The 14383-nt window shown below is 44.2% G+C and overlaps 1 protein-coding gene and 1 long non-coding RNA gene across 3 annotated transcripts in view; one reads left to right on the top strand and one right to left on the bottom strand.

Moving 5' to 3' along the window:
• LOC108305980 overlaps positions 1 to 2761 on the top strand; it is a 7944-nt gene extending 5183 nt beyond the window's left edge. The window contains exon 2 of the long non-coding RNA XR_001825966.2: positions 2169 to 2761. This is a non-coding gene — a long non-coding RNA (uncharacterized LOC108305980). The remainder of the gene's footprint in view (positions 1 to 2168) is intronic.
• Positions 1 to 14383, bottom strand: part of TMEM65 (transmembrane protein 65) — a 70490-nt gene that overhangs the window by 45341 nt on the left and 10766 nt on the right. The gene's annotated exons all lie outside the window — the stretch shown is intronic.

A 14383-nucleotide genomic window follows, 5' to 3' on the forward strand; every position in this document is an offset into this window, starting at 1 on the left:
AAAAAAAAAAGCTGGGTGTGGTGGCTCATGCCTGTAATCCCAACACTTTGGGACGCTGAGGCTGGTGGATCACTTGGGATCAGGAGTTCAGCCTGGCCAACATGGTGAAACCCCACCTCTACTAAAAAAAAGAACACAAAAAAACAAAAACAAACAAACAAAAAAACTGCTGGGCATGGTGGCACACACCTATAATCCCAGCTACTTGGGAGGCTGAGGCAGCAGAAGTGCTTGAACCCAGGAGGTAGAGGTTGCAGTGAGCCAACCTCCAGCCTGCACTCACCTGGGTAACAGAGTGAGACTGTCTCAAAAAAAAAAAAAAAAAAGAATCAAGTAGGTGCCTGACTTAGCAAAAAAACTTAGAAACTGCAGGGAGATGTGTAATACTGGTTTAGGGGAGCAAGCCCTTCTTTAGGGGCCCACCTCTTAGATGGGCCTGGTATTAGGGGGCCCATGGAAGCACACAGAGACCCAAGGCCAGGCCAATCAGAAAACTCCCTTCTTCCTGACCACTGTAACTGTTCAGGGATGAGACTGTGACCCTTGCCTTTGGGACCCTGGGGCTGCTGGTGGTGTAGAGGAAGCTTGCTGCAGGAGGAGAATGACGCCACCAAGGATGGGGAGAGGGTCTGATGGCATCTAAGTACCTGGGCCGGGCTGACTTGTAGCTGATACTCCTGGACTGAACTCCTACAGAAACCAAGCTGATCTCCCTGTCATGGGCTGGAAGTGGGTCACATGGTCATGTCTTCTTTGGGCATAACTTTTTCCTAGAGCGTAGGATAGAGATTAACACTGGGGTTTATCGATGTTCCCTGGTGGGCCCTGTGATTTTCAGCAGTTCCACATGAGATCCGCTGCTCTAAATCACGTTTCACAATCGACTTCGCCAGGTGCCCTGACTCTGGGGCTCCCTCTGGTAAGCAGCACCAGGGTTTCAGTAGTTCCCTGTCCCTACTGAGGGCTCCAGGTGAAAGATGGAATCCCTTTCCCGTCCTCAGGTTTCCTGGCCTCTTCCTGCCCCCACAAGAGCCCTTCGCCATTTACTGTCTCCCCACTGCTCTGGGAATTTCTGCGGGTTCATCCCTAAACCTTAGAGGTTTCGAGATTTCGCCAAAATGCAAGCACAGGCACTCCGTAAGTTCAAACCCCAGCCTGCAGAATGGGGAGGCCGGAGGCTCTGGGCAAAGAAGTTATGAAGGGGTAATGTTGCTGCCAGCCCCCTCCGCCGTCTACCAGGCCCTTCCTGTGCAGATCTGCATTTGGTTTGCACAGGACTAATTTACCTCAAGGAACTTCCAAACCTAGGACCACCATTCCAGTCACCTGAAGCTCTCTGCGGAGGCTACACCCTTCGCCCTGGGGGAGTTCCACATCTGCCCAGTGGAGCATTTCCCCTTCTCTCACCCAGCGTCTGGCCGACAGGAAGCAGGGTGTCTGTGGACCGGCGGTGGGCGCCCCTTTGCCCCACCTCCCTGCCCGGCCGGTGGGGGCCCGGGGTGTGGTCTGCTCGGAGGCTCGCGCCACGTGCAAAGGGAACCGCCGGGCGAGAGGAACCCGAGGCAGCACGGGACAGCTGATGCATTTGTGGTCGCTCCTCTTAGAGCTCCGCGGGCTACGGCAAACCTCCGCGTATCCGCCCCTTACTGTACGCCCTCGGTTGTCCCCATGCATAAAGTAGTTCCGAGGAGCCACCTCGCCGAGATTTCACTGCGCAGAAACGCGCTATTAGGCGGAAAGGCGTGGTTCCTAGGGGCTGAGAACCCGCACCCGTGCACCGCGGTATAAGACGAGGCTGAGGGACCCAGGCAGGGCGCGAGGGCCGGGGAGACCTCTGTTCCCATAGCGGGCTTCCTTGAGCCCATCCCCAAGTTCTGTGACTCCCCAAGTTCCCACCTCGCAATCCAGTGTGGTTTCTTCAGATGAATTTTATTCTCCGCGGGCTGCTCTGGCGTCTAGGAATGAGGGAGTGTGCCCCCAGCATCCCCAGCAGAGGCGTCCAGCAGAGGCTGAGGGCCAGCCCCCCTCACCCCAGCCCCAGGAGCACCAGGGACTGAGTCTATGGCATAGGCATCGTCTGGAGGCCTTGCTTGTTCAGTGATAGTTTATTGGTCCTTAGCATGCATGACATCTCAATTACCAAGGTAAATTCACATACACAACTGCAGGTAAAAACATGTAAAATAATATAAAAATAAATTGAAGGCTACTTTTATATATTTACTGAATTAAGTAGTGTAATAAATACTATGATAAGCAAAAAGCTTCAATCACACAATTCAGTTTCACTGAAGTTACAGTAGTGTTTGTAAATACGAGTTTTAAAATTTAAGTTACAAATATTAAAGCACTGAAAAACTAGTATAAAAGTGAATTTTGGCATGTAAGTGAGCTCTTATGTCATTAGTATTTGACACCCTGGGACAATGAGGAAACCAGCTCTCACCTACTTTTTGAGGTACAACTATCCAACTAGGTCAGCAACACGGCTGGAATACTTCATAGCTTACAATCTTTGAATTGAACTTTTCCCTTTTGAGAAGCCCAAAGAGCAACCCAGAGCTTATTACTGTGCAAAAATTCTCCAAAATCCTAATAGAATTTAGGAGGGAACTTTTTCTTGTGACCTGAGGGGCCCAGTGTCCAGGCCTCAGGTCAGAGAGCCCCCAGGGCTCAGAGGGGCCAGCTCAACTCCTTGCCAATGGCCCTTCCCTAGGATAATAATCCCATTTTCTCCAATTTCTGTCTCCTTCTTCCAATCGAAAACAGAAAAATCCCATGTCAAAACATAAAATAACCCATAACTTCAGCGACTTCAACAGTATCCCACGCACTGTGGGTGATATAAACTGAAGCTGCTAACAGGAAAGTTGGCAAGAAGCATGTTAAGCCCCTGGAGGACTGCCTGTCCCTGGGAACCCACCCTGTCTGCTGGGTCTCTGGATCCACTTGTATGGTCAAAAGCAGTGTCATGGCTCTTCCTCTGGAGACAGTGGAAGACCCTGCTCTTCCCAACCTGGAGCACTGCCTGGATGAATCAAGTGGATATTGAACTTCACAGAACCAAGAGGCCCAGCAGGTTCCAGCATTTGCCGGGAGAGAGTAGGCATCTCCAGGCCTCAGTCCTCAAAGAGCTTACATGGTGCACCGCTGGTGTGCTTATCACTGGGGCAGAGTAACGGGCCCCAGGAATGCCCTTTCGCCAGCTGCCCCTTCACGTTCCCGAGTAGGCTGCGGAGCATCGACAGAGGCCTCAGCCAGTTTTGCCTTTTCGCTTTGATGCTTCTTAACATTTTGACTTTTTTCAATCACAGTTTCATATTCAAGTTGAGGTAATCAGTTTTTTCTCTAAGAGGAGAGGAGCTGGGACCGTGGGGCAGGTTGGTGAGAGGGCATTTCTATAAACAGAAACCAAGACCACCACGTAGTACAGCCCCACGTGGTAAGAAGACCTGCTCTCACGGGCAGGCTCTGACCCTTCTTTAAAAACTCTTGTGCAGCAGCCAGACTGCCAGGCCAGCGCAGTCAGGAAATGGCTCAAGCTCCTAAAACTAGAGCTTTCATTTAAAACTTCACAGCAGACCCCTTAGAGAAATGGCCTGTGGTTCCCTCCCCTCCTCTACCCCTTTTCTAAGGCTGATCAAGTTTGAGTTTTTAAAAAGAGCTCGGGAGAGCTAAAGGAAGCTACAGTTAACTCATTGCTTATTAATCAATTGCACTTTAAGATCTATGTTATTGATTCTGAAGGAGAGGCAAGCCCTTGACGGACCCCAGCCTCTGGCCAGCCAGAAGTCTCGGGGCTCCCAGACTTGGGCTCCACAGTGGGGCCTTTTGGAGCTGCGACTGGAGCACATGGGCCTTTTCAGGAGCCCTTTTTGATGCAAGATTTCTTATTCAATGGTATCTGGAGTTTTGTTCATTTGACTTCAAATTGTTTTTTCTAATATATTTTACTGACAAGCCCTTGACAATTGCTTTGTTACTTGCATGCAGGCCTCTGTGTGACCAAGCACACAGACTGCATGTGCACCAACCTGTCTCTCCACTGCTCCAGGGGCCTTTCTCAAAAACCCCCTACATTACTGGAAACTGCTGGTTTTACCTATGTGCTTCTTCCTAAGGCATGCAAAAAAAAATATGTGAAATTCAGAAACATTCACAGTTCAGGTAGCTGAGGCACTGAAGTCCTAAGAGACATCACCTAAATATCAGTGGCCGTGACTCCCCTGCCCCCCTGGGGGAAGGGAACTGTCTTGAACTCCCTTTGGCAGAAGAAATTGGCCCAGCAGCCGGAGGTAATGGAGCAAGATGACTCCAGGGCCCTTTCTCAGACCCGACTGAGAAAACAGCCCACTGGGTACCAGCTTAAGGAGGGGAATCACCCCTGGGAGAAAGGAGGGCTTCAAATCAGGCTGCCCATGAACTCCCTGCAGTGGTGAGGGACATGGAGACCCTCTGGAGGCCCAGAGCCCAGGTGACAGGTGGCAGCCTCCCAGAGTACAGCTTCTGCCCATATCTGGAAAAGCCCAGGGAAGCCTTGGTGGGAAGAGAGAATGTACTCTCTTGTGCTCCACAGCTGCAGGCCCTGGCAACAAGGCTGGAGGCTCGGCCATCTTCCTTGCCCAGGGGGACCCTCCTGCCCCAGTTCTCAGCCCTGCCTCTCCAGCAGCTCCTAATTCTGAGCTGAGCTAGGAGAGCAGGGTACAGGCCTAGGGCTCCCTGCAAAGATGCACAGCTGGGGGCTCGAGGACACTCCAGAGAACAGGACCCAGGACCCAGTCCTCACAAGCACAGAGAAGACCCCCTCCCACCCCCACCTCCACCTTCCCCCCCTTCACTCCATCCCCAAAGCATTAAAGGACAAGACACAGGCATGACACTGATGGAGAACATTGTCTACAAAAGTTGTAGTTAGCCTGAAGGATGGATTGAGGGTACAGCGGTGGAAGCACAGCGCCTGCTCCACCCCTGCACCGGGAGAACCCGGAGGGGCTGCGGCGGTAAATGGACAAGGAACGGGAGAGAAGGGCAGCACCTGGGGCTCTGGGAAAAACAAGTCGGCACTTGGGGGTGACCCCAGGATCAGGCCCAGAGAACAGGAAAAAGCGCTGCGGTGGGCTTTGGAGGCGGTGGCAGGCAGCCAAGTCCTCAGTGTCCTGTAGTGGGACAGGGACCATCTCCTCCATGCCCCCCGCTCTGGGCATGTGTGTGGGTATAGGAACCCCCACACAGACCAGAAAGAGGCCTTGAGGGTTCTCTTTCCCCTGCCCTAGCCAAGAGGGCCCGAAGAGGAGCTGGGAGCTGTGGCCATGCTCCCAGCAGGTCAGGGATGCAGGGCTATGGCTGAGAGAGGAGGAAGGCACCTCTGCATGGGATGTGAAGGGGCACACATGTGTCAGCGGGCTCCTGAGGGACTCTCCCACATCTGTGACCTCAGTCTGGCTGGAGAGCTCTGGGGGCACATATCTGAGGACACATGCTCTGAGCACCCTCTGAGCTGGCCTTTCCCCTGGTCTCACCACCATCACAAGGCTGGGACACATGAGCTCTCCCNAAAAAAAAAAAAAAAGCCCATGTTATATTGTGGCTATTCAGGACAATGTTCTCGTTTATAGGAAATACATACCACAGTACTCCCGTCACAGTGGACACTGTGGTACATAATCTGATCCTTAGCTGCCAGAAGTCCTGATAAGAAACAGCCTTCAACAATCAGTCATCTTGGGGATTTGACTCAGCTGAAGAATGCTGCCTTACTCAAGGAAACGTACCCTGCCCGTGGCACTCCATATCTAATAGCTTGTTTTCACAGTGGCAGAGGCCCAAACCTCCGCTCCAACTCAAGACAACAAAAAAGTGTCATCCCATGTCCAAAACTCCCTACAGTGTCAGCTGAAGCTTCCATTAAAATTATATCACAATTTTACTTCTACCTCTGCCCAAGCCTCCTTCTTTCCCTTCACTTCCCTTCCCAAGGTGAGGATTCCAACAGCACTATTCAATCAACTACTTGCATGTTCATCTTTGTCTCAGAAACTGCTTGCCAAGGAACTCAATCTGTGAAAGGAATGATAGGGCATCATATCAGAAAGTTATTACCTAATGATTTAGGAGAGGAGAAAAAAAGTTTCTTGTGCCATACTTGAAACTCTTCTGTAAATTTAAGTCTGTTTCAAAATGTAAAACAGAATCAAAAAAAATAAGGTGGGAAAAACATGGGAGAACAACATGAAAAAAAAGCAGAAAAGATAAAAGTATGATAAAGGTCACAGTTTAATAAAGAAATTAGACTATCCAATGGACAGTGTATTCCAGGTAATAATGGGAAGTAAAAGAAAATAAGCAAAAGAATACACCTCTTACACAGCATGTATTTCTCAAAAGTGATTGTTGCATAGCTACAAAATCAGAGTTAACAATTCACCTTTTTTCAAATTGTCATTAAGAAGTCCCTTTGAGTAGAAAAAAAAAAAAAATCTAGGATTTTTTTAAACCAGAATATATTTTTCACACACATAAAATTCAGCCAGTTCACAGAACGTACATCTTATGATTATCACATTTGCCTATTTCCTTTCACAATTCAAGCATACCTGAATCTATTATCTACATGTCTTCAACTCTTTCCTATCTTAAAAACAAAAATACTTTCTGTAACCTTGCTACTCAAAATATGGTCCCTGGACCTGTAGCACTGAAATCCCTGGGAATCTGTTAGAAATACAGAATCTCAGGCCCCACTTCAAATCTAATGAAACACAGTTTCAATAAGATTCCCAGATGATGTATGCAAATTAAACTTTGGGAAGCAGGGTTCTAGTTTTCACTGTGTGATATAACACAGGGGCTTCATCCCACCCTTACAATGAAACACAGTCAAATTCAATTCAAATTGACGGCTTATTTCTAAACCATAAGAGAACAGAAGTCACAGAGCAATCAACCAGCTCGAGAGAGGCAGGCACCTGCACGGACAGATAGAATATTAGTACTTGCTTACTTAGGACAGATGCAACTGGACACCATAAGAAAGGTATAGCTAAACAGTAGGTGAATAGCTAAAGGCAGAGTGGGAGATTTTCAGGCAGGGTATGAAGCTACCAGGGTATGCATAAATTGGGGGAATCTACACCTTCTTTCAGATTCTGTTGCCAGAAATCCCACCAGACACACACAAAAAAGGATAAGAAAGTCCTAAGAAAATGCCCACTACAGCAGAAACCTGAAGGAGGGGAATAGCAGTATTGTAGGAAGAACATGAAACTCATGGATCTTTCTCCCAGTCTCTATGAGTCAATCCTTAATCTGTGGGAACAAAAAATACTGTCACCATTAGGGCAGGTAGGGTAGCCTACCCGGAACTGTTTCAGTTTTAGCACTGAAAGTCCTACATCCCAGGAAACCCTTCCCTGGAATACAAAATGTTTCTTTTTAGGTGATGGGTGCAGAAGATTGAAGGAAAGTACAAAACTCATACAAAGGTCCCCCAAACAGGGACTAACATCAGTATGGTTTTTAGTATTAAATGGATCTGGCATAGATTATCTCCATTCCTTAGTTGCTAACACTGTTCTGTCTTTTTTTCTTGACCACTATTGCTGGCAACCATGATTTACAGTTCACAGTTATGAACTATCCATTGTTACACCACTGCTAGTAATGCCACTTAAGTGTGTTGTAATCCTGAACATCAACAATCTGTTTTTGACTTTGGTTGTGAACTGCTGCAAAGTGTATTGAAATAACACTACTTTGTTTTTTAACATTATGAATACTATGACCATGTTTTCTATGAATTTAGATAATAAAAATGAGAAGAATAACACAAACACCATCATGATGAGACTAGCACTGGTACAGTTAAACAACTCTGCTATTCTAACGATCAATGGAAGAATGCATGCAACTAAATCTGGGAGGTAAACAATCAAGTACAGCATATTATACAATATGCAGAAAAGAATTTGGGATTGAGCATGTGGAAAAGAGGATGTGAAAACTCTCTTTTGTAACTCTGTAACTGAATGTTACAAATCCAGGACTAGACAGGTAAGTATTTCTAACTCAATTAGAAGATAAAGATACCCATGCCCAAATAGTGGCCACTGAGTTAACTTGGACATATCATACAATCAAACATGCATTATGTATTGTATTGTTCCCTTGGCTGCTCTATGAAACTATATGAAGTTGCATTTCCTGATTCAGAGACTGCAACTAAAATGTCCATTGAGTAAACAAAATGGAAAATTTTAAAAACAAATGTGTTAGCACTTTACAGTGCAGAACCGATTCAATCAGATAGTTTCAACAATCATATTTCCTACCATATAAAGAATGATGCACTGAAATATGGCAATGACAACAACAAAAAGTTCCTTTACCTCTTAGGTACTTTAATTTGAAAAATGAAGTTTCATATCATCTTCTTGATTTCCATGAAAATTTTAATGTAACTGTAGGAAAAGAAAAACCAAAAGATGGACTTTGCTAATTTATCTGCATATTTGGCAGACAGTACAAATATAAATTTTGGCAAATTCTATTTAAATTCCATTTCAAGGTCGATTGCAGTGGCTCATACCTGTAATCCCAGCACTTTGGAAGGCTGAGGCGGGTGGATCACCTGAGGTCAGGAGTTCAAGACCAGCCTGGGCAACATGGTGAAAACCCGTATCCACTAAAAATACAAAAATCAGCTGGGCGCGGTGGTGTGTGCCTGTAATCCCAGCTACTTGGGAGGCTGAGACAGGAGAATCACTTGAGCCCGGGAGGCGGAGGTTGCAGTGAGCCAAGATTGTGCCATTGCACTCCAGCCTGGCAGACAGAGTGAGGCTCTGTCTCGAAAACAATTTTTTTTTTAAATTCCATTTCATCTGTCAGCTTCTTACCAAAGAAGGTTATCATGAAAAGATCTTACCTGCTGAGTGGCCTGCACATTTTCTACACAATGTTGCTTTTCAAAAGGTGTGATTTGCCTACTTGTGATATTGAAGCTTTCATAATGAAATGCTCTGGTTAATTTTAAGTTTCCTCAAGACATGCAGAGATACATAATAAGATTTTTGACATTATAGAAATGGAAGGAGATCCCCTCTTTAGACCTGTGCCTACAAGATAGTTATTATTCCCAGCTATAGAAAAATGTGCTGTAAAATCATATTTCAAAGCATGGAACAAGAAGAATGCTGTTCTCTAATTTATAAATATATTGAGAATCAGAATGGAACCAAGTAAGTGGAAGACTGGAAACTTGAATTCATATAGTATGAGAATAGTATCACTAATGAACTAGAATTCTACACAAGACCTTCTATAAAAAATAAGCATACTACTGAAGCCCCAAAATATGACTCCCTGGTGTAATGAGTATTTCAAATGAGAGACCCTTAGAGGTAACAGACTCTGGAGCCAGAGACTTTCCCCTATCTACATAAAGAGCAGACAGACCCACCACACAGAACAGTTGTTCTTCCTGATCCTTCCTGTTATCTCATTATTTACTGAAGAAAAGAAGACAAAGAATGTAACCAAACCTGAACAGGCCCACAAGATAACATCTGTTTATAGTTACAAATTAATCTCTGTTCCCTGATCCACTCATCTTCTGTAGTAATCATTTATCGCTCCTCAGCACATCAACCTTGATATGGTTTGGATCTGTAACCCCACCAAATCTCACATTGAATTATAACCCCAGTATTAGAGGTAGAGCCTGGTGGGAGGTGACTGGATCAAGTGGGCAGAGTTCTCATGAATGGTTTAGCACCATCCCCTCAGTGCTACTCTCTTGATGGTGAGTTCTTACCAGATCTGGTTGTTTAAGTGTATGGCACCTCCCCCCAGTCTCTATTCTTCCTATTCCTGCCATGTAAAATACCTGCTCCTGCTTTGCCTTCTGCCCAGAGTAACAGCTCCCCGAAACCTCCTCAGCAGCAGATGCTGCCATACTTATATAGCCTGCAGAGCGGTGAACCAATTAAACCTCTTTTCTTTATAAATTACTCAGTCTCAGGTATTTATTTATAACAGCACAAGAATGACTTATATTATTACCCATCTCTTCCCTCCCTTCTTAAATAAGTATGTGGGCCCCATTAGGATACTGTGTAATCACTCTGTGACTCTCCCCCATGCATACTAATACATTTGTAGGCCATTTCTCTTATTAATCTGCCTTTTGTCAGTGAATCTTCAGAGGGCAAAGGAGATTTCCCTTTGTCTCTACACCAGTAACATGTACATAAAATAAATTCAATTTCTGACTTATAAGTAAAGAGACAATCTCAAATAAAATCAATCTATTGCCACTTTTGGATAAGGAAGCTATCTCCCTTCCATATCCAAAGTTTCCTTCAGAAAGCTGAATCCTTCCTTATTGATACTCCCTTCTCAGCCAGATAAAATCTGGCTTCTCCTCACATAGCTATCATTAAAACTGCTCTGACAAAGACATCAATCTCTTTCACGTTATTAAATCTAATGGACCCCACACACACCTCAGCCCCAATATTCCTCTTACTTGACCCATCTAAAACATCAGATCACTCCTTCTTTTTTTTTTAATTTATTTTATTTTATCTTACTGAGACAGGGTCTTGTTCTGTCACCCAGGTTGGTGTGCAGTGGTGCGTTCTCGGCTCACTGCAACCTCTGCTTCACAGGCTATAGTGATCTTCTCAACTCAGCCTCCCAAGTAGCTGGGACCATAGGCATGCACCACCAAGACAAGCTAATTTTTGTATTTTCAGTAGAGACAGGGTTTTACCATGTTGTCCAGGCTGGTTGCAAACTCCTGAACTCAAACAATCCTCCAACCTCGGCATCCCAAAGCGATGGGATTACAGGTGTGAGCCATCATTCCTGGCCTAATTCCCTCTTTCTTGAAATGCCCTATCCTACTCTTAATTTCTAGGATATCATAATTATCTTTTTTCCTGTCACTCTGGACATTACTCCTCACTCTATTTGTACTTATCGTTCTTCTTCCTCTTCTCTTCCAATAAACACTGGTGTTTTTCGGCATTCTCTCCTGAGATCTTCTCCTATCACTCTATGCCGCCTAGCCCTAGTTACTACCATAGGGTGGAATTCCCAAATTTGACTCTTACTCTGGAGCTCCAGAGTTGATATATACAATTAACTACTGGATATCTTTATATAGTTATCTCACAAGTGCCCAATACCCAGAAAGCTGAAAATGAACTCAAAGTCTGGAAAGCTTTCCCATGGGTTAAATGTCAGACTTTTGTTTCAAAAAAATCATTCATTTGAGTTAGGAATTCTTTCTAAAATAAATAAAAATAAATCTTTCAAAAATCTAAAGGAAAATTAAAGATTACAGACTTATGATTTACAAATCCTAAATACTAGTTTTCTGACTTCAGACATCGCTGTTTTTTGTTTTTTGTTTTTGAGATGGAGTTTCACTCTTGTAGCCTAGACTGGAGTGCAATGGCATGATCTCAGCTCATTGCAACCTCCACCTCCAGGGTTCAAGCGATTCTCCTGCCTCAGCCTCCCGAGTAGCTGGGATTACAGACGTCTGCCACCACAACCAGCTAATCTTTGTATTTTAAGTAGATTTGGGGTTTTGCCATGTTAGCCAGGCTAGTCTCAAACTCTTGACCTCAGGTGATCCACCCACTTTGGCCTCACAAAATGCTGGGATTACAAGCATAAGCCACTACACCTAGCCAAACTTGTTATTAACTCTACTCTGACATACTGGTTGAAGGATTTGAGGCAAGCTAATCTTAGCATTAGTATATTAATCTATAAAATGGAGATAATTCCTTCTCCCTACAAGAGAAGTAAACAAAACAATCACATAAAAACTCAGCTCAATATGTCTGGTACACAAGTACTCAATAATTGGTAAGTAATGGTAGTGAAGATGGTGTTGTTAAATTAAGTTTAACCTAATGCTCCCTCCTTATATACTTAAGCCTAAAGGTTTCTCCATATATAATGAACTATAACCTAACTGGATATGTAAACATACTGTAATCTTGTAACAAATAGCTGAGTCTCAGCCAATCACAGCAGCCATACTTCAATGCATTCACAGGTAGCAAACTCTTCAAACAACACTCAAATAAGGCATATGCCAGCCTGTAACCAATCTGCCTGCTTCTGCACCTCACTTCCATTTTCCATACATCACTTTCCTTTTTCCATCCATAAATCCCCTCTGACCATGAAGCAACTCCAGAGTGGCTCTGAATCTATTCTGGTTCGGGGGCTGCCCAATTTGTAAATCATTCTTTGCTCAAATAAACTGTTCAACTTAATTTGTCTAAAGTTTTTCCTTAACAGATGCTGTGAGAAGTGGGATCCAAAGACAAGCTTCCAGCAACCCTCAGAAACAAGTGACCAAGTGAGGTACCCACAGGATCCACTGTGTCTACTGCTCTCTCACAGCAAATGGGGATTATGAGTAGGCGCTCTCTAGGATTCCAAAGCTCCATGAATGTATGTTTTTAGCTATCTGAGTTTGAGCAATGTTTCCATCTGAACTGAATTTGGAAGTTGTGACAGAAACTGGACTGGGTCCAGCACAGAATTGGATCTAATCATTAACTGGCATGGATCCAGTAAGAGGCCTCAGATGTCTGACTGGGTCAGAAAGAAACTGGTAGTAAATGGTAAATTTACTACCAGTAAATTTGGGGTAATTTACAGGGATGCATGCTTTGGCTTTTGGAAATTCATGGGAAATTTTGTGTTCTACCCCATTTGTTTCTTTTCCTTTCATTCTTAGGTAGGGAAAAATCATTGGTTAAATTGATCAAGGTGATCTAGGAGCGAAAACCAAGATTCAGTGTAATGTAAGATCCTTAATTTCTAAAGAACTGAGTCCTCAACCTTCTGGCTATACCTACCTATACCTTATAAATATTAAGCCCTGGAAGCAGCAAACACTTACAGAAAGCAAAATTTTACTAAAGGTAATTCATTTCATTTGAAAGTGAGGATTGCTCAATTAGTCTCATCTAAGGATGACTATTGATATGCAGAAGTTTCTAAAAAAACATTTCAACATTTTTATTGCCCCAGAGGGAAAACTTAGATAGAGTTAAGGTTCATTCTAAGTATTCTCTTTTCAAGGGAAGAAACAGTAGACATGGAGAGCCAGAGCGAGAGAGAAACACAGAGTAAGAGAGAGAGAGAGTCAGAGAGAAAGAAGGAGACAAAGAGAAAATGAGAGACAAAGAAGAGAGATTAGGAAGAAGACAAATATTAAGAAAGTTATAGATATAAGAATGCACCTTTAGTAACGAAAGTTATAAAACAAAGTTAAGATTGTCTATGATAGTTGTGGAAAATGTTATAAAAAGGAATTTATGCAAGAGATGTATAATTTTTGCTTTGAAAGTTTAAGCGAGTTTTGAAATGTTAATTGTCAAGGAAATTTGGTGTGTAAACATATTAGCTAAAGTTAAAGAGGTATCATCCAGTTTTTCTGTAAAGTGGACATTAAAATAAAAGCACAACAGGTTTTTCTTAAACCACTAACCTGCTCTTTAACAAAGATTATAGGTCTCTTAGCGCAGGCACCACTCCTAGAATTTTCAGTACACTAGCACCAGTCTGGAGACTACCCTACCTCGTGCTGCTAGCCGTCAAGACTGCCATTCATACAGCAGGAAAGAGATGGACACATCACACCCGAGTCAAGAAAGCGCCGTTACTGTTAGAATCATGGGCTGTTGTTACAGGATCAGACCCTACCAAATTAAAGCTAAGAAAAGCTTAATCCATCTATCTTTTCTTTTTTCTTTTTTTTCCTTTAGCTACTCCCCATCTGGTTATTAATGTGATCAGATCTGGCTTACCCCAAGTTGTTGCTTTTGATGTCTGTTTAGTTATGCCTTGTGGAGATATGCGTAACCAAGGACAGCTTGCTGCTTCAGAAAGATGTCTCTATCCCTCTTAGACTTCCTCAGATTAGGAAGACATAACAAGTTCCTCTAAGGAAACTAATAATCCAAGGAATAGTAGCTGTATTAATTGGCAGAAATCAGACTCTTGTCCATCTAAAACAGAATCTCTATGTTCTGCTTAGTCTAATATCATATGGAACAGGAAAGGTTTAGGATACACTGCTTCCACAGGTCTTTGTCAGTCCTTAAAACTATACATCCACGCCGGGCGTGGTGGCTCATGCCTGTAATCCCAGCACTTTGGGAGGCCGAGGCGGGTGGATCACGAGGTCAAGAGATCGAGGCCATCCTGGTCAACATGGTGAAACCCCGTCTCTATTAAAAATACAAAAAATTAGCTGGGCATGGTGGTGCGTGCCTGTAATCCCAGCTACTCAGGAGGCTGAGGCAGGAGAATTGCCTGAACCCAGGAGGCGGAGGTTGCGGTGAGCCGAGAT

Source organism: Cebus imitator, unplaced genomic scaffold (assembly GCF_001604975.1).
Source record: "Cebus imitator isolate Cc_AM_T3 unplaced genomic scaffold, Cebus_imitator-1.0 Scaffold68, whole genome shotgun sequence".
In the NCBI taxonomy this organism is placed as follows: domain Eukaryota; kingdom Metazoa; phylum Chordata; class Mammalia; order Primates; family Cebidae; genus Cebus; species Cebus imitator.